The sequence below is a fragment of the Mirounga angustirostris genome, unplaced genomic scaffold (assembly GCF_029215605.1).
Source record: "Mirounga angustirostris isolate CCGP_5_RB_7025 unplaced genomic scaffold, mMirAng1.0.hap1 SCAF_1, whole genome shotgun sequence".
In the NCBI taxonomy this organism is placed as follows: domain Eukaryota; kingdom Metazoa; phylum Chordata; class Mammalia; order Carnivora; family Phocidae; genus Mirounga; species Mirounga angustirostris.
The window spans coordinates 190,209,860-190,229,961 of NW_026991709.1; the positions used below are offsets into that span (position 1 = coordinate 190,209,860).

Here is a 20,102-nt window from a genome sequence, read left to right on the forward strand (position 1 = left end):
TTAAGCTTGCTCAGTCATCACTGAAAGTGTGGCATGGCCCCCAGGATTACCACCACGAGGTGCCCAACTCTATGCCCTCCTTGTCTTATTGTCCCCACCTCAGTCTGGCTGAGCCCTTTCCTCCTCTGTGCTTTGCAGCTCTGACAGCCCTATTAGTGATTAATTTTTTAATTAATTTCATTTTTAATTAATTAATTAAAAAAATTTTTAAAGCCCCATGCTCAGTGTGGGGCTTGAACTATGACCCTGAGATCAAGAGTTACACACTCTACTGACTGAGCCAGCCAAGTGCCCCTGACAGCCCTGCTGTTGAAACGAGCACACCTGACCTGGATCCTGAGATGCTATCCTCTCTCTCCCCACCGATATTCCCATCATGCGCTCCTCACTCTCTCCCCCTCGATATTCCCATGATGCTCTCCTCTCTCTCCTGATCTTCCTATCATGCTCTCCTCACAGTCTTCCTTGGAAAGCTCTCCATCCCTACATCCTCCACCATTCCCTCCTTCAGGAAATTCAGAACTCAACATGCCTGGCCAGAACCCCCTTCCAGACTTTTCTAAAAGCCTGCCTGACCACCTGCATGACTCAACAGTCTTACCACGTCCCAGACACATCTCTCCCCCTTCTCATTCATTTCTGCTGACAGTCTCCCCATCAATCTAGCCTCCCAGAGGCCAATACATCTTTCACTCTTCCCACTCCTCTTATGCAAAAGTGGAGAGGCGCCAGCGCTGGAGCCAACTTGTGTGAGTCTAGACAAACGAGGCCGTTCAATACATGACTATTTAAATGTAATTAAATAAAATTCAGAGTTCAGTGCTTCAGTCACACCTGTCACATTTTAAGTGCATGGTAGGGCCACACAGGAAGAGGAGCACAGTTTTAGGGGGTTTATACCCCTGAAAGCCTCATGCCACCAATTCCTGAGGCTGATGCTGTCCAACACATCCTAGGAATGTCGGGAAGGAAGACAAATTCCCAGCAAGTGTGAGTCAGACTACAGCTACCTCAGCCACCACACTGGGTCCAGGTCCTCATTTCTTCTTGTTCCCATTCTGTCTCAGCCCGAACACTAGTTGCCAGGGGAACCTTCACAACTCCCACCCATACATTAGGCTGCCCTGGTCGAATGTGAACTCGAACCACTCAATACGATCCCAACCCAGCTTCCTGGACCAACTCCCACATCTCTGCCTGCACCCCGAATAACCACCTCCTGTCCCCACGCCACCCTGCACAGCCTCACGCTCTGTCTCTCCTCAGGCTGTTCCTTTCTGTGGAGCACAACCATGTCCTGGCTGTTAGATGAACTCCTCTCCGCCTCTGGGCTAATTCAAGCATCACACTCCCCAGGAAAGCATCCTGTTTCCTTCCCAGAGGCTCAGATCTTCCAGACTCCCTTCAAACTCAGAGTCTTTCTCCTGGCACAGGCTTTGAGAACTGTCCATAGGGGGCTTTGGGGCATGTAGCTGACCTTCAGGTGCCCACACCCTTCCCCACCAAACCAACTGAACCAGAGAAATCACCCACCACAAGTTGGCCCGGAGAGGGGTTTGGGGGAAGCTTACAGAGGAGCCCCAAGCTCATTGAGGGCTGCTTGTTTTTTGTTTTTTGGGTTTTTTTGTAATCAACAGTGTTGAAAATCCATACTCACTCTTCAAAGAACACAGCCTTCTTTCCCAACTGCTACTGGCTCTGGCAGAAGCTGAAAATGAGATTCTGGAATCACAAGAAAGAAAATGACAAAGCATTAAATCATATTAGAGAATATGAATGAAGTGCTAACAGCCACAAAATTGCTGGCTTCGCTGGAGGCGGAGTGCTCTCCTCCTCCGCACAGGCAGAGTACAAATATCCTGCGGCTTTATTGCCCACCTCTTGTTCAAGTCACCCCTCCCAATTAAGCAACCGGCACAAAGGGCAGGGTATGTCAGATAATGAGCAGGGCCTAGGAAGGCATGCAGAAGGTCATAGAAGAGATCTGCAGTGAGAGGACAAAACAGGGAGGGACCTGGTGATTCCGGGGCTGGGGTGGGGAGAAAGGCGGGGGGGGGTGGGGGGTAGGGGTTGTCAGGCATACTGAGGCAAAAGGGGACTCTGGGACCTACAAATGTAACTAAGACCCCCAAATAAAGATTGAATCTCACCTTCTCCATTCGGGATTAGGGTTTACCTCAAAGTTGTACTCAGAAAGGAATGAGAAGGGGCGCCTGGCTGGCTCAGCGAGTAGAGCATGCAACTCTTGATCTCAGGGTTGTGAGTTTGAGCCCCATGTTGGGTGTAGAGATTACTTAAAAAAATTTTTTTAAATTAAAAAAAAAGAGAGAGAAAGGAATGAGAAGAAGGTGGCAACCAGTGGACAAATGAGGATCATGTTTCTCCCCGAGTGGCCAGTGAGAGGGCACCCCACAGCTCAAAACCAGGGCTGGACAGAAAGCCCTGGCAAAGGCATCACGGCGGGAGAATGAGGGGCCAGGCAAGGGAAGGTAAAATCCACAAAACCCCTGAACTATTTCAGAGGAGTCAGTGAGGAACCATGGGACCATGGAGGTTCTAGAAGAAAACACGAGACCTGTTTGAAAATACCTCCACGGGGAAAGTCTAAGTCAGATACAAGACGCAGAGGCCATAACAAAAAGATGAATACATTCACCGCATAAAATATTTTCAAATGTCCACAGGGAAAGAGAGACCACGAACAAGATTAAGATTTGTCAATATAAATCAGAGGCAAGAGACTAATTTCCTGAATGTATAAAAGGTTCCTACAAATCAATTAAAACAACAACGAAATCCAATAGAAAAATGGGCAAATGATCTGAGTAGCCGATTTACCAGAAAGGAAATGACTCTTGAACATATAAAAAGACCCTCAATCTCATTTATAATAAGAGAAATGCAGATTAAACCTACAAGGTAATGGCAATCTTCATTTATCCCACTGGCAAAGAACAAAAAGTTCACTAACAGACTGTCGCTGAGGCTGGAACAGGCACCAACTTCCAGTCCCATCAACAAGTTCTATCTATGGATGGCAATCTGGTAACAATCTGAGGCAATGTAAACCATACATTCCTTCGACTTGACCGTCTCACTTCTCAGAGTTTGTGTTTATACCTAACGTGAAATCATGCTTGCGCAAGTTATTTGTTACAGTAGTATTTATCATGGCAAAAGACTGGAATTAACTCATACGCTCACTTTTAAGGGGGCCTGTTAAGTAAATGATGGTATAACTTTATAAAGGACTATTATGTACAGCCATTAAATACAAATAAAATTAAATGTAAGCCATAAAATAATGACCTCCAAGGATTGTTGTTAACTCAAAAAACCAAGGAACGGGGCCACCTGCGTGGCTCAGTCGGTTGAGCGTCCAACTCTTGATTTCGGCTCAGGTCATGATCTCAAGGTCGTGAGCTCCACTGCTGGTTCTGAGCTCGGTGCTGGTGTGGGGACTGCTTAAGATTCTCTCCCTCTACCCCTCCCTGCCTCTAAAACAAACAAACAAAACCCCAGGAACAGTAGAGAGTGGATAGAATAACACCTCTTGCATTAAAGGAAGAGAGGAGAGAAAGAGGGGAGGAATGGAGAAAGAGAAAGAAATATGTTTATATATGTATGAAATGTTTCCGGACCATAAGATAACCACAAGAAACTGGTTATCAGGGCTGCCACTGGGAAGGGAAACAGGGGGACCAGAGAAGGAGATGAGGGAGACTTGTCACTTGATATCCTTTTGTATCTTTTGAATTGCTACTATGTGCGTGTATAAGGTTTTCTATACTTAATTACAAAATATAATATAAAATCCTCAAATAGAAATGGTCTATCCCCATTGTCCAATACAGTAGCTGCTAGCCACATGTGACTGTTTAAATTGATTGAAATTAAATAAAATGTAAAATTCAGTTCCTCAGCTGCACTAGCCACATTTCACATGGTCAAGAGCCACAGGTAGCTAGTGGCTACCAGACTGGGCAGTGGACATAGAGCTCATTTTCATCATCACAAAGAGTTCTACTGGCTAGTCCTGGACTCTATGTTAGTTAAAATGGCCCACGTGAGCAAGCAACCAAACCTTAATTGTTTCGCATGATCAGCGAAGAACTACAAATGTGAAGGCTATTAGCCTACAAATCCTTCTCCCTCTACACAAGCTAAAAGGCCAGGCCACCTACTAGAATAACAAAGACCAGGGAGGGTTCCTGCCCTGTGTGACTACCCAAAGGTTATGTCAGTTTGACATAAACTTCAATCCTCAAAGGTCAAAGTCCAGCACTCTAAGAAGATAAGGATTTCCATTCTGCAACCATACATGTGCATAAACTGGAAATGCATAATCTGGGAGAGGTACTGATAAGAGGATCCCTTGGTCCCACTTGGTGCCAAAGTGCTAGCAACTGGTACCCCCTAGGGATTCTTACTTAAGAACCAGCCAACCCCGAGCCCCTCTCCTTTGCTTCTACCACCTGGGGCAGCTCTGTGGGCAAGGAAACTCAGCTTAGCCAGGCTGGTCCTGTAGGCAGGGAATTAGAGAACCAGATAATCCTGCTACCCGATTCGCTGGAGAAAGGACACGGTGGGGGTGGGGGTGGGGGGAAGGCAGCTGAATCAGGGGCTCAGCTGGAAGGTAAGTGGCTTATATATCTGGCAGCATATCTTCTAAAAAATTGTACTGGCCAAGAAACAAGGCAATAAAATACACAACATGTGACCTGACCTAGATGAGCACCTTCAAAATATCAGCCTTGGGGGGGGGGTGTCAAGATCTAGGTTGATGATAGTCTGACCTAACTGCCTGCTTGAAAACATGTTGAAAACAAGAAAACCCTCCAGAAATACGAGCCAGTCTTCCTGCTGGATCAAAGAAGCGCCAAAGTCACTTGACCTTTCACTTCAGAAGACCCCACCGTCTTCAGGCTCTCGGGGAGCCCAGACGTAGCTTTGATCCCAGCATTTGGCCCGCGGATTACTGCGGATGCATGCACTGTCATCAGCTGAGGTCACCTCTCAAAGGTAAAGTGCTAGAAAGAGCATCATTTAAGTGATTATTTTCCACATGACTGAAAGGAATTAAAATAGCCCTCTATATGGGTACGCAATGGCACAGGGCCTAAAATAGAACCTCAGCACCCAAAACACAGTCTCCCATTGCTGAATCTGTGCTTCACCAATAAAAGGAAAAGCAAGGAGATTAAAGAGGGTTTTGTCATTTCTAAAGGAGGTGAAGTTGGTCGGTAGCATTTTCTAACTGCAGGAACAAAGTCGGCCTTAGACAGAAGGGAGTTCTGTTTGTAAGAGCCCGGAGGTTTTTTATCAGGACAAGATTTCTGGCTCCCAGCAGAGGCTCAGCATTCAGGGCCCTTTGTGAGCTGGTCCCCACCTTCTATCTAGCAGAATCTCCTCCCAGAGGAGATCTCTGTGACCCTGGAGAATTAGCATCCAAAAAAGGGACCTGCGGTGAAGCCACACGGGAAAGTTCACAGTTAAGAAAAAAAAAACACAGGGCGCCTGGGTGGCTCAGATGGTTAAGCGTCTGCCTTCGGCTCAGGTCATGATCCCAGGGTCCTGGGATCGAGTCCCACATCGGGCTCCCGGCTCAGCGGGGAGCCTGCTTGACCCTCTCCCCTCTCATGCTGTTTCTCTCTCACTCGCTCTCTAAAAAATAAATAAAATCTTTAAAAAAAAAAAAAAAGAAGAAAACAAAACACAGTTTGGTTTAGAACTTAATCCAAATAAAAAACCCCCCAAAATCAAATGTATTTTTTTTTTAAGATTTTATTTATTTATCTGACAGAGAGACAGCGAGAGAGGGAACACAAGCAGGGGGAGAGGGAGAGGGAGAAGCAGGCCTCCCGCTGAGCAGGGAGCCCGATGCAGGGCTCGATCCCAGGACCCTGGGATCATGACCTGAGCCGAAGGAGACGCTTAACGACTGAGCCACCCGGGCGCCCCCAAAATCAAATGTATTTTAAAAGCAAGAGTAAATATTGAACAAAATGAAAATGAGGTCATAACTGCAATCCTGTGCTAAGTCTTAGAACAAAGAATTAAAGTCTCACGTGGACTGTCTTAGAGTATGATGAATCTTTCCGGTTAGTATTTGGTTATCACAGTGCTATCCCAAAGAGGACATTTTTTTTTTTTTAAGATTTTATTTATTTATTCATGAGAGACAGAGAGAGAGACAGAGGCAGAGGGAGAAGCAGGCTCCCCGCGGAGCAGGGAGCCCGATGCGGGACTCGATCCCAGGACCCTGGGATCATGACCTGAGCCGAAGGCAGACGCTTAACCGACTGAGCCACCCAGGCGTCCCCAAAGAGGACATTTTTACAAACATAACTTATTGATCTCTCAAGGGCTTAATTCTTTGATTTTCAAAGAATTGATTTTTTAATTCATTTCTCCCCCTTCTCTTCATCGGGTCTCACGTTGCCAGATCCTCATCTGTTACTGCCTTGACATGTCATTTAAGCAGTTCTCCAACATCGCTTGCTTTGATTTCATGAAATCCTGCCTCTCTCACAAGAGTTACAATTTCACTTTCCACTCTTTGTCCTGTACCTATTTGCAAACATCCTAGGAGCTGGGAGAGACAGATGACCCAGACATGGATGCTCCTGGAGCCCGGCTAGACAACAGGGTTGAAAACAGAGGGAGGGATGATGGCATCAGACCTCAGTTTGTAAGTGGCAAGCCCATTACTGAATATCTTCCTGCAATGATGACTTCTGCTTCCCCTCTGTGACCTGGAAACTGTGGGGAGTCAGATACCAGAGATGCTGATAGTCTGACCCTCTGGGGACTGTACCTGAACTGGCTTTTTATTTCTCTCCATTTCCCCCACTCTCTCTCCCCGGAGGATACCCTTGACCTACCCCTATATTCTCCTTTACAAGTCTTTCTGGCAGAGCTAGGAGTTATCTCCTTCAATGTACCTTCCCTCAGCACCGCCACACCCCCATTTGTAACCTCCATGCCTCAGATATTTTGTAGGGATGCTTCTCTCTCATGGCACTGGTGATTCGTGCCTTTAAGCATGGGACCCGTGAGAACACCAGCTGTACCCTCCACTAGGCGGCAAGTCTCCAAGACGAGTCTTACTACATCTCTGCATCTGCCACAGCACTTCAGGACCGTGCCTTGCCCTCAGAGGGCACTTAGTCAATATCAAATGATAAGCTAGGAGGTCAGGAATCAACAGGGCTGCCCACTAGGGCCACCGCAGGCCATTCCTTCACTTTGTTATGATGGGCACCAACAAAATGAACATTCATCAGAGCGCTGAGTTTTAGAGGCCTTCTCCAGATGGGCAGTTGGGACCCAGAGAAGTTAAGCAGGCTGTCCAATGTCACACAGCTCTTCTCTGCTTCCAATCCACCAGCGGCTCACAGTGGCCCTCAGCATGATTTACAAGGCTATGGAGGATAGGATTTACCTGCCTGTCTCTCAAGCATTATCCTCTTCTATCACCCACCTCTTTCCTTCAATGAGCCACAATCCCTGATATGTCATACTCTTTCACACCTCCGAGCCTTTGGCACACATGGTATTCTCCCTCGCCTGCCTTTTCTCCCTTCTGCCTGGTGAGCTCCAGCTCATTCCACAAGTCTTGGCCATGAAGCGCAGCCCCAGTCTGTAAATGCTCCGCTGAGGATTCAGTTTTGCAGCTCTATAAACCGGGTTCAAATCTCTGCTCTGCTACTGACCTGCTGTGTGACCTTGGCAAAGTCACTTCACCTCTTAGGGCCTCGGTAAAAGGACGAAATGAGAGGGTGCACGGAGACTGCTCAACGCAGTGACTGGCGCACACCAAGCGCTCACTCTGGACAGCTGGGAAGATCTCACCAGCCCTCGCAGGCCCAGGGAGGGAGCCCTGCCACACCCCCACCCCTCCCTCCCCTGCAGTGCCACCGTGCCTGGGGCTCTCAGACGCTTGAGGCTACGGGCATGTCTGTGTTGCTATCTTTATACTCCCAGAGTCTGGCCCCTAGCTCCATTACCAAATTTCATCACATAGAAGGCTTAAATCTTGCTCTGCGTATATATCACAAGGCCAACACCCAACACCAAGAGCCACAGCCTCGGGAAAACAGCCTAAGGCAAAGGCTGCTGCTACTTCAGATAATTAACAAAAAGAATAGGATCCCAACCTGTGGGCAGTAAGAACCTCTGCCCACACCTTTCACAGGCTGCCCCGTACCCCTGAATCAGCAGTTTCCTTGGTGCAGCCCCAAACACATCCAAATACAGGCGGAGACCCCCTCCGTGGCTTCTGGGTTTGGAAAGCCTGGAAGATGGTCAAGAGGGTTTCGGAGGGCCCAGTGTAGGAGAATATCTTGATCTTCTTTGAAGAGACAACTACATCCAAGGTCAGAGAGGACTTGGGTTTGCGGAAATTGCATCTAGATCAGGGTTTCTCAACTGTGGCACAACGGACATTCTGGGCTGCCTAGTTCTTTGTTGTGGGGGGCTATCCTATACACTGTAGGATATTTGGCAGCATCCGGGGGCCCCTACCCACTCGATGCCACCCCTAAGTTGTGACAAGCAAAAATGTCTCTAGACGTTGCCAAATGCACCCGGGGGGCAAAGCTGCCCTCAGTTGAGAGCCCTTCTGGAGGAAGTGAGCCCACTCGACTCCAACCCTGGATTTATGTCTGCAGTAAATCAGTGAGGAGCATTCTTAGCCACTCACCGTATCTGCCTTAAAACGATGTCTTCCAGTCCTCAGGGATTTTTTTTTTCTAAGTTCACAGTCTAGAAGGCAGTTGTTCTCAACCCTGGCCATGCAGAATCTCCCAGGGAGCGTTTTAAAAATATAGATTCCGGGATACCACCCCCAGAGATTCAGATTCACTGGGCTTGGGGCAGAGGCAGGACATGGGTATTTTTTAAAAATTCCCTAGGCGGTTCTAACATGCAGCCAGGATGGAGAAGCATTGCCGGAAGACATTCCATGTGCTTCCATCTCCCCCATCCTTTGAATCTGGCAGTGTTAAAAGCCAGTGAACCAGAAAACCAAAATGAAGCTAAGGGGATTTAAGTAACAACCTCATTCTTGACAACAAAACATCCTCGGCACACTCCATTTCTTGGCCTCCAGATGACTTGCTAGAAAGAATGGAACTTAACCCCGTAATCATGCAGTTTGCCCGTGGCTTTATTGATCTAAACAGTGCCTTCCCATAAAACTTTCTGGGAAGATGGAAATGTTCTCTATCTGCTCTCCCTAATATAGTAGCCACTGGCCACCCATGGCTATCGACCACTTGAAATATGGCCCGTGTGACTTAAGAAGAGAATTTTAAATTTTATTTAATTTGAATTTGATGGCCACCATATTAATAGCATGAAAAATATTTGTGTCCCTGCAGGGTCACAAAAATAAAGTCCCGTAGGCTGCTAAATGCTACGGAACCGTGAAAATTTACAAAAATATATGCCTTAGAATATCTAAACTCAACAGTCTTAAAATGATCAAATGGGAACCTAACTTACCCTAATGATCAAATTAGGAGACATTTTAAAATATATTTTTTTTCAACCAGCAGAGCCGGCTTCCCCACATATTCCAAACACTTAGCTTTGAGGGACACATTCCTGGCCCTTTACTTTTGGAGCATTCATCACTGTAAAAAGTGATCTAATCATCAAAATAACCAGGAGTTGGTAAAGAATATGACACAGGGAAGTTGATTTCTACTCTGAGCTGCTTACTAGCGTACTAGGGAAAAACACTCACCCCAGCTTTCCTTCCCTCCAAATCCAAAGTAAACCTTTGATTCAAACCTCTCGCCCCCAAGACAAGCCTGAAACAACACACAGTGCAAACCAAGGTCACCTCTAAGAATCAGCTTTTTTTTCCCTCGTATCAGTAAGTTTCACAATTACTTACAATTTCATGAACTGCATTCACACTCATTCTAGGTGTGTGGAGCCTCACAGAACTCAAAGCTCACAGATTTTTAAAGCTAAAAAACAGAAAGGCGATTGTTTTCGCCAAGGCAATGGATGGTTTAGAGTCTAAGAAAGCACCACAGGCCTTTCTGAGTACACACACAAAATGCCTACCTCAGGGAACCTAGCTGGCTCAGCTGGTGGAGCGTGCGACTCTTGATCGAGGGGTTGTGGGTTCAATCCCCACGCTGGGTGTAGAGATTACTTAAAATCTTTTTTAAAAAATGCTTTCCTCTCCTTGGCTGGGATTCCTTTGGCCCACCTCTAAGCAGAGTCAGTGTGAGTCATTTAGTAATGATTTAATATGTCTCCAGTAATTCAAAGAAGGGGTCAACACTAACTCTTCCTAATAGCTGGTGCTTACTGAGTGCTCACCACCTGCTGGGCCTTGTACTCTATTTTATCTAAATCTTATCACTGCCTTCTGAAGCAGTTGCCATTACCAGAAGTTAAGGCTCAGAGAGGTCAGGTAAAAGGCCCATGGCCACACAGCTAGCAGTGGCAGCAGTGGGATTAGGACCCAAGCCTCTCTGATTTTCTGGTGGGAATCCTCTGGGTTATGAGCAAAAACAAACATGTAGTTATAATGTTAGGTACCATGCTGAGCCATTCTCCCATGACCAGGCCGTAGCTCAATGAAGGGAGTCTGGTGTTGCGGCATTCAGAAATTCTGAGCCTATTCTTACTTCAGAATCCACACCATACCCCCATGGACCCTTTCTCTCTCTCTCTCTCTCTCTCCCTTTGTCCTGGGGCTTCATCAGGCAGATGGTTAGAGGGGTCTTGGGGAGTGCTTCTGATTCTGCCAGCACAGTTGCACCAGAAAGCATAAGCAGATACATGCAGATAGAACTTTCCAAATGCCATCATGTGGGTGGAAGGTAAGGATCCCAGGGGAGAAAGGAATCGCTTTCAGTTGGGGGCAGGGGAACAATCAGAGGGGCATTCCTGGAGGGGACCGCTGAGCTGGAGCTAAAGGGTAGGTTAGGTTGAGACATCAGAGATTCCAGGGAGGGCATTCCTAAAGGAGAAGACAGCCTAAGCAAAGGCAGCAGCTCACCTCCTGGGTTATAGCAAAGGAAGCAGATGGGGAAGGGGAAGATCAGGATGCAAACGGGGAGGGGGAGGGAAAGAATCTCCAGGGGCCTAGGCTGATGGGTTGGGGCAGAACTGGGAGCCCAGGAAGTAACGACTGAGCATCCCAGGCCATGTTTAGCATACCAACCCTGGTACTTCTTAGCTGTGTGGCCTCCAGCACATCCCTTCTCTCTGGGCATCAGTCTCCTTGAGGAGGACACCCAGTTCCCTCTGTTGGTCTGAGTACCTACTTTTAGAAAAATTGGTGCTAAGAACATAGGTTATTGATCTTATTTCTAACTTCCTATATTATAAAAATGTTGATAAGAATTTATTAGTTACAATTGGGTAAAAATTAAGTCTAGTGATTCAGAATCGGGGGCTTTGAGGTCAGATTCCCTGTGTGTCCTGGGAAGGGGACACATTCTTCCTCTGAGAAATGGGCGTGGGCGCCTGGGTGGCTCAGTTGGTTAAGCGACTGCCTTCGGCTCAGGTCATGATCCTGGAGTCCCGGGATCGAGTCCCGCATCGGGCTCCCTGCTCGGCAGGGAGTCTGCTTCTCCCTCTGACCCTCCTCCCTCTCATGCTCTCTGTCTCTCTCTCTGTCTCAAATAAATAAATAAATAAATAAAATCTTTAAAAAAAAAAAAAAAAAAAAAAAAAAAAAGAAATGGGCGTAACATCGGTACCTACCTCATGCATGGAGCTGTTGGGAGAAGTAAAGCAGGTAATCTAAAGGTGCTAGGACTGGATCTGGCAGCCAGTACTTGCTTCTTCTATGTCAGCTATTACTTATAATAAACTCTTAGCTCCCAGCCAGGTAGACTAGCCATGAGGGAGAGGTGAGGCAAATGCCGACCTCCAGTCCAAGTTGAGACCTCTTCTTAATCAATCAGACTCTGAGGCAAAAGAAGGTCTCCAGATACATATCCCAGATTGCACAGGCTCTAGACCCTCCCCTCAACCTCTTCCTCCTTCCCTATTTCATTCACTCTGTCAACTTGGCCTCCTCCACTCGAATGCGGATACAGGGGTGCAAATCTTGCATGTGCTCTGCCCTGCAGCCTGCGTTACACAATCCCAGTTTCCAAGGCTGCCAGGAAGGCAGCGAAGGTGTAGGCGGAGGATGCTGGCGGTCGTGGGGCAGCACCTGGCTGTCGGGGTGGTTGGACCAGCAACCTAACTCAAGGAGGAGGGAGAAGAGGGCCGGGAGGAAAGGGCATGAGGCTGAGAAAATTGGGGCCGAGGTGAGCTAAAAGGCTGCTGGGGGTAGGTACTGGCCGGGGGAGGTCCCGAGGGGCGAAGATATCTGGGGCGGGACGGGGGTCGGTGCCATTAGCTGGGAGGTCGAACTCAGTAAGTGGTTAGAACGGGGGTACAGGAGCCTCCAAACCATCCAGGCACCAGGAGGGGCGCACAGGGGCTGGTGCCGGAGCCAGCGGTGGGAGGCGGAATAGAAAGAGGGTGCAGGTCCCCGACCCACCCTCACCTTGTCCCTGGGCTTAGGGCGGTAGGCAAGCTCGGGGAGTGAGGGCACCTGGGATTCGGGAATGTCGAACGTGTCCAGGCACTGCAGGGGAGCGCGCAAGGGCTGATGCCGGAGGGAGGGAACCGAGTAGAAAGAGAGGCGCAGGTCCCCGACCCATTTCGCCCCGTGTGCCGCTTGCGGGGAGGCCAGGCAGCCCTGACTCGAGAAGTGGAGGGTGGGTCACGGGGCCATAAGGGAGAGACCCCAGACCGCCCCCCCTTCAGGTGCGCATCCCCCGCCCCGGCCCGCCCCAGCCCGCCCCGCCGGCGCACACTCCATCTGACCTCAGGCGCCTGGGTCGCGCCGCCGGATCCGGACGCCCGTCTTCTGGCCCCAGCCCCGCTCGCGTCCGGCAGCAGCGCTCGTGCCCGCGCCGCTCAGTTCCCGGCGCCGGGCTCTGCTGGACGCCTTAAAGGCGCGGCGCGCCGGCCTGCGTCAGCCGACAGAAAAGCCGGCTCCGCCCGCGCCGGCTCCTCGCGCCGCTCCGCTGCTGCCTGGTCCGGTCTACGCCGAGCCCGCACGGGAACCCTCAGCTCCTCGGCTGCGCCGCTCACAGCGTTACACCCAGAGGGGCAAGTTAGCGCCTCGCACATCCCGACCTCGGCAACCTGTCTCCCAGCATCCGAGAGTTCAGGCCGGAGGGCCAACACCTACTGCGTTCGCGCGCAGCGCCAAGTGCAGGGGGCGGAACCGGCCGCCCCGCCCCGCCCCTAAAGGGCGCTCTCGGCGAGGGGAAGGGCTGGGGACCCAGGGAGCCACAGTTCCACGGCGCGATGCCAGCGTTCGTCGAGGCACTGGTTCCTTGTTTACTGAGCACCTACTATGTGCCTGGTGCTGTTGGGCCCGCGCCGTCAAAGTGACTCTGGCTGGATCTCTGCTCTCAAAGGGCTCAGAGGGACAGGCCCAGGTTCACAGGCAAGCTTAGCAACGCTGTCTTACACATGTTGTCTCTTAATCCTATGAGGTGGGCATTGGGATTGGCTTCCTTTCTCAGAAGAAAGGTGAGGAGCTTGCCCATGGATTCAGCCTATAAAGGACAGAACTGGGGATTTAGACCCAGCACCTGGCTCCAAACTCTGGGGGCAAAATGGCAGTGTTGAAAGACTTTCAGCCACCACTGGTTAAATCCCCACTATGGTCATTTCTAATTTTTAAGGACAGTTAAACCTCATTAGGCAAAAAGGTCAGGAGCGGAGCATAAAAGTTATTACCCAGTAAATTCAAACGGTGTTGTCTGACTAGCTTATCTGTCACAAAGCCTGGATTTTTGAGCATCTGGCCTCAGTTTCCCATTCCAGCCTCATCTACTATTCAGGGCACCACCGAGGCTGAATTCTACCACTTTGGCCTTTGCATGGGCTGTTCCCTCCACCAGGAACTCTTCCTTTTCTGCTTGGCCTGACTACTTCCTCTTTTCCATGCCTCAATTTAAATGTCACTTCCTCCAGGAAACCTTCCTTAAGTCCCCTTTGGGCCCACAGTGCTCTATGGACTTATTCCATCAAAGTGTTTATTCATTCATTTAACAAATATTTACTGAGCACTTACTATGTGCTGGACACTGTATGTGGGGTGGGGTATTGGGGCTTGATATCTTCTGCTACCCTAAATCCATGGCTTCCTTTTCTGCCCTTATTCTACACCTAGGTGGGACCAGTGCCCAGCAGGACTCTCTTGGTATTTAAATCCACCCCAAAGGCAGCTTGCTGCCTGCCAAACCCTCCAGACTGGTAGAACCTGGCTGAGTTGGGTGGGTCCTGAATTTTAAGAATGGGTCATGGACAAGAAGCCTCAGAGATGTGGCAAAGAGAACATCTTTGAGGTCACCTTGTAAAACCAGCCTCTGTCAGGGCTGCTGGAATCCATCCAGAGTTAAGGACAATCTCCCTGGCTTGGACTGGAGCATCTTTCTCTAAGATGTTGGCTACCTCATCATTCAGATTACAAGAGTTGCATTTGACATGCTTCATCGAATTGTTCTCAGAGCTTCAGGGACAATGTACTCATCAAAGAGAAAGTTGTTCAGGATTCTTATAGATCATAATTAACCAAATAGGGTGATTTGGTAGACCTATCTGAAGAAATTAATCAGAATGCAACAAAGAGTGATATGACATGAAAAATATGAAAAGAAAGATCTTACAAATGTGTAGAATAGACTGAGAATATCTACAATCCAATTAAGCAGCATCAAAGAAGGAAAGAAGAAAGGAGAGGCTATATTTGAGGTAGTAATATGTGAGAATTTCCAGAGCAGAAAAAAGATATAATTCTGCAGATTTAGGAAGCATAATATATCCCAAGCAGGAAAAATAATAGGAAATCCATACCAAGAAATATTGCAGTGAAACTGCAGAATACTAAAAACAAAGAAAATATCTTAAAAGCAGCTAGAGATTAAAAAAAAAAAAAAAAAAAAAGACAGCTTATTCCCAAAGGAAGGAATTAGATTGCCAGCAAATTTCTGAATGGCAACATAGGAAGCTAAAAGATTTAAAGAGTATCTCCAAAGACCTGAAAATTGGATCCCCAGCCTTTCAGGAATGAGGGTGACATACAGATAAAGTGAATTTACAACTGGAAAATTTGACTAACTGAACTTTTAAGATATACCTCAGAAAGAAGAAAAACAACCCTATTAAGAACTGCAGTGAAAGGAAGAATAATGAGTGAAGAAATGGGCAAATAGAGTGAATCTAAACAAAATTGTCAGTACAAAACAATAATGATGACAAGAATAATCATAATTTATAGGTTTAAACAAGGTCAGAACAAAAATAGGGGACAACAGTAAATTAGGAATGAGATGGTCAAAATTAAAGGGTTCCAATGCCTTTGCATTTGGGGTGGGAAGGGAATTAAGATATTAACTTTGGTCTTTGCTAATTATGCATGGCACAATGCCAATGGTATTCATTAAAATAGTACAAATAACATATATAACTTTCAAACCAGTAGAACGGGGGAAATGACGTAAGTCAATAAAAAACCCAAATGCTAATCAATCCAAAGACATGTAGAAAAAGTGAGACTCCTCCCCCTAAGAAAGAGAGTAAAAAAAAGTCCTGATATACTAATAATCATAGTAATTTAACTAAACTCATCAGTTAAAAGTCAGAAATTGTTAAATGGGGGGCGCCTGGGTGGCTCAGTCGTTAAGCATCTGCCTTCGGCTCAGGTCATGATCCCAGGGTCCTGGGATTGAGCCCCGCATCTGGCTCCCTGCTCCATGGGAAGCCTGCTTCTCCCTCTCCCACTCCCCCTGCTTGTGTTCCCTCTCTTGCTGTGTCTCTCTCTGTCAAATAAATAAATAAAATCTTAAAAAAAAAATTGTCAAATGGGATGTTAAAAGAATCTAAGAGGCACTGTCTCAAGAGGTATTCCTAAAACATAGGAATTTGGAAAGGTTAAAAGTAAAAGTGTGGAAAATGATATACCTCAAAAATAGTATCCAAAAGGGAGCTGGTGTAGCTATATTAATATTAGATAACAGACTAACAAAAATCATTAAGGATGGAGAGGATCACTACATAATGATAACAAGTTTGATTTGCCAGCAAATTATATCAGTTGTCAACTATAGAAAATGTAAATTTTATAATTATTAGAGAAATTGTTAAAATTTTTAGTCAAAGGAAACATTAAGCCTGATGGTTCTAGAAGCAAGTCTAAACGTTCAAGGAATAGATCATACTATTCTCTCGTAAGCCCTTCTGGAAAATAGAAAAAGAGAGAGCAGATCCCAACTCACTCTATGATGCCAGTCTAAATTCCATACCAAGCAATATCAGATCAATATTATTCCTGAATCGCTCAGAAACATGGAAGTAAAAATCCTAAATAAAATATTAGTACATTGAGTCCGGCAATACATAAAAAGGATGATGCATCTTTCCCAAGACAGGTTTATCCCAGGAGTGCCAAGATAGTTTAACGTTAGGAAATATATTCTTTTTTTTTGTTATTCTTATGTTAATCCCCATACATTACATCATTAGTTTTAGATGTAGTGTTCCATGATTCATTGTTTGTGCATAACACCCAGTGCTCCATGCAGAATGTGCCCTCCTCAATACCCACCACCAGGCTAACCCATCCTCCCACCCCCCTCCCCTCTAGAACCCTCAGTTTGCTTTTCAGAGTCCATCATCTCTCATGGTTCGTCTACCCCTCCGATTTCCCCCGCTTCATTCTTCCCCTCCCGCTACCTTCTTCTTCTTTTTTTTTCTTAACATATATTGCATTATTTGTTTCAGAGGTACAGATCTGAGATTCAACAGTCTTGCACAATTCACAGCGCTTACCAGAGCACATACCCTCTCCAGTGTCTATCACCCAGTCACCCCATCCCTCCCACCCCAACCCCCACTCCAGCAACCCTCAGTTTGTTTCCTGCAATTAAGAATTCCTCATATCAGTGAGATCATATGATACATGTCTTTCTCTGTTTGACTTATTTCACTCAACATAATACCCTCCAGTTCCATCCACGTCGTTGCAAATGGCAAGATCTCATCAGGGCTGACTTCTTAAGATCGTGTATTATGAATGACACCGGCCTGCATCTAAATCTGGTTCTGGGATGACTTTGGAGCAGGCTCGGCCTGTGGAGGGGAAATCTTATCCTACAGTGGGATTCCTGCCTCAAGAATCATTCATGAGTCACTGTTTGGTTAAGGCTCGACACCCACTCGTAACTGCACTCCTCGCCCTGTCTTTGGGACTGATAGAGTTTTCAATGGAGGGATATCTGCCCCTGGAGAACACCACACAACCTACTGAGGTCCCCTACTCACAGCATGGGGTATCTGCCAAGTTCTCATGCTCCTTACGTGTGGGGTAAGCAGGAGAGTTCAGATTATGCGGAGAAAACATCCCCACTTGCCTGGAGTCTAGGGGGTGAGACATGGATTGTTCTCAGTGTTCTCAGCTGGAATACTGACGGGGCTTTTGTCACTGCTACGTGCCAGAGAAGAAATGGTATGGGGGACTAACCAGGTATTCATACTCCAGTGTCAAGCAGCCCTAGCCTCTAGGTAGCTGTGAGACCTGGTGCAAGAGACCCCCTCTCTGACCTCGTCCATGAAAAGAAGATGTGTAATATGAGGCTGAATACAGCTCAATACCCATAGCTGCTATTATTGTTTAATTACTGTTCTCCAACATCAGTACCCCATACAAGAGAGAATAGTGCTCAAATCAACAAATACAGAAGGGAGTGTCAAACAGCAAGCACTCAATAAATGTTAGCAATTGTTATTAAGAGCTTTTAAATCATCATCTACTTCCTGTGTCTGAGTCACCTAGCTTCTCTGTGAATACCAGGAGAAGCTTGTTTAAGAACTTCCGTGAGGGGCACCTGGGTGGCTCAGTCGTTAAGCGTCTGCCTTCAGCTCAGGTCATGATCCCAGGGTCCTGGGATCGAGCCCCGGGTCGGGCTCCCTGCTCAGCGGGGAGTCTGCTTCTCCCTCTCCCATTCCCCCTGCTTGTATTTCCTCTCTCGCTGTGTCTCTCTCTGTCAAATAAATAAATAAAATCTTAAAAAAAAAAAAAAAAGAACTTCCGTGAAACACATAAGTAGTATTCCCACTCAAAATGCATCCCCTGAATCTAATCATGAGGAAGTCCCAGACAAACCCGAACTGAGGGAAATTTAGGAAAATAACCAGCCTGTACACTTCAAAAATATCAAGGGTATGGAAAACAAAGGCTGAGGGACTGCTCGGATTAGAGGGGGTCGAGGACACAGGACCGCTAAGGATGATGCGTAAGCATGGATTGGATCCTGAACCAGAAGAAAAAAAGAACTGCTGTAAAGGACATTATTAGAGTAATTGGTAAAAATTTGAATAAGGTCTGTAGATTAGGTAATAATATTTTGTCATTGCTAAACCTTCTGGTTTTGATAATTGTCCTGTGGTTATATAGGCGAATTACTTGTCCTTGAGAAATCACTTGGAAGTATTTAGGGATAAAGTGTCCTAATGCCTCCAACTTACTCTTGAGCCGTTCAGGGAAAAAAAATCTGTATGTATGAAAACTAATGAAAAAGCAAATGTGCCTAAATGTTCACTGGTGAATCTGGGTGAAGGGTATATATGAGTTTTCAAACTATTTTTGCAACTTTTATGCACATTTGAAATTATTTAAAAATAAAAATTAAAACATAAGTAAAATAAAATAAACTACCAAACCTTTAGAAGAAGAAGAAACATTGCAGTTAGGCAAACGGTCAGCAGCTGTCAGAAGCCTTCCACCTCCTGGTCCTGTTTCCTCACCGTCCCCTCTCATGGTCAGCCTGGAAAGGCCAGCTGTATACTAACAGGGAGCTTTAGAATCCGCCGTAGAGGCAGGGACAAGTGCCGGGCTTGTTTGCACGCGTGGTAAGGAGAGAAAGGCGATGGAATCCAGCACAGTGCAGTGGCCAGGGGGAAGGGGTGGGGTGAGGGGGCTCCAGTGACCTCATTTGGCCTGCCTGCAGCTTTTTTTTTTTTTAAGATTTTATTTATTTATTTGAGAGACTGAATGAGAGAGAGAAAGAGCACATGAGAGGGGGGAGGGTTAGAGGGAGAAGCAGACTCCCCGCTGAGCAGGGAGCCCGATGCGGGACTCGATCCCGGGACTCCAGGATCATGACCTGAGCCGAAGGCAGTCGCTCAACCAACTGAGCCACCCAGGCACCCCCTGCCTGCAGCTTTTTAACCTAGGTGTCTCGGGAAGGGCAGGGTGAAGCACTGTGATGCTAGAAGAGACTGTTCTAGCACTGAGATGCTGCTTGATCCCAGGAAGAAGGTGAACTTGGCTCCCCAGGAGAGGAGCAGTGCCCACTATCAGCCAGGAGAGGGCGCTCTCTTCCCCCCCATCATGCTGGGAGCCAACAGACTTTTCTGGGTGTGCTCACAGTGCTTTCATGGATCTGCAGATCCCAGGGCAGGATTAGGGTCAGGTGAATCAGGCGGCAGCCTGAAAGTGAGGGTTGGCTTCTGTCTTCATTTAAGATGTGATAGTTTGTTCATTGTGGATGTTCTGCATTAATTTTGATTAATTACTCAATTAATCATTAATTAATGATTGAAAATATTGCAATAAAATATTATTGATCTTGATTAGTGAGTTGTTTGTCACCCGCTTAAATGTTCCACCTGAGGCCAGTGCCTCCTAGTCCCACCCAGTGCCTCCTAGTCCCAAACCCATGAACTGCAACACCAGCAGCTCAGTTTGCAATTGGTCAGATAAGGTCTGGAGTTAATGGGCCCTTTTGTACCATAAAGAAAGGACTGGCTAAGAGAATTAGTCCTGAAAACCTGAATTCCTGCCTTTAAATGTCGCTTTACAGTCAGTGGCTGGGGCCTGACATTATTATCTCTAAGTCTCAATTTTCTCATCTGTAAAATGGAGATCACAATCCCTTTGCAGTTCATTCTGCAGGCAGACTATCACCCAACTGAGTACTTCCTGAGGGCCAGACACTGTGCTGAGTCTGCCCTTTATTTATAAAGTCACAAAATGGTCACAGCTTTACCATATAAGA

General features: G+C 47.0%; 1 protein-coding gene across 4 annotated transcripts in view; it reads right to left on the reverse strand.

Moving 5' to 3' along the window:
- Window positions 1-13,256, reverse strand: part of ABHD6 (abhydrolase domain containing 6, acylglycerol lipase) — a 51,542-nt gene extending 38,286 nt beyond the window's left edge. For 3 of the 4 annotated variants that reach the window (XM_045862078.3, XM_045862077.3, XM_064594617.1), the window contains exons 1-2: window positions 12,856-13,255; window positions 1,658-1,722 (exon numbers count right to left, since the gene is read on the reverse strand). The gene's annotated coding sequence lies outside the window, so the exon portion shown is untranslated. Of the gene's footprint in view, window positions 1-1,657; window positions 1,723-12,855 lie in introns of all 4 variants that reach the window. The other variant, XM_064594623.1, reaches the window with a different exon arrangement.
- Between the last annotated feature and the right edge of the window lie 6,846 nt (window positions 13,257-20,102).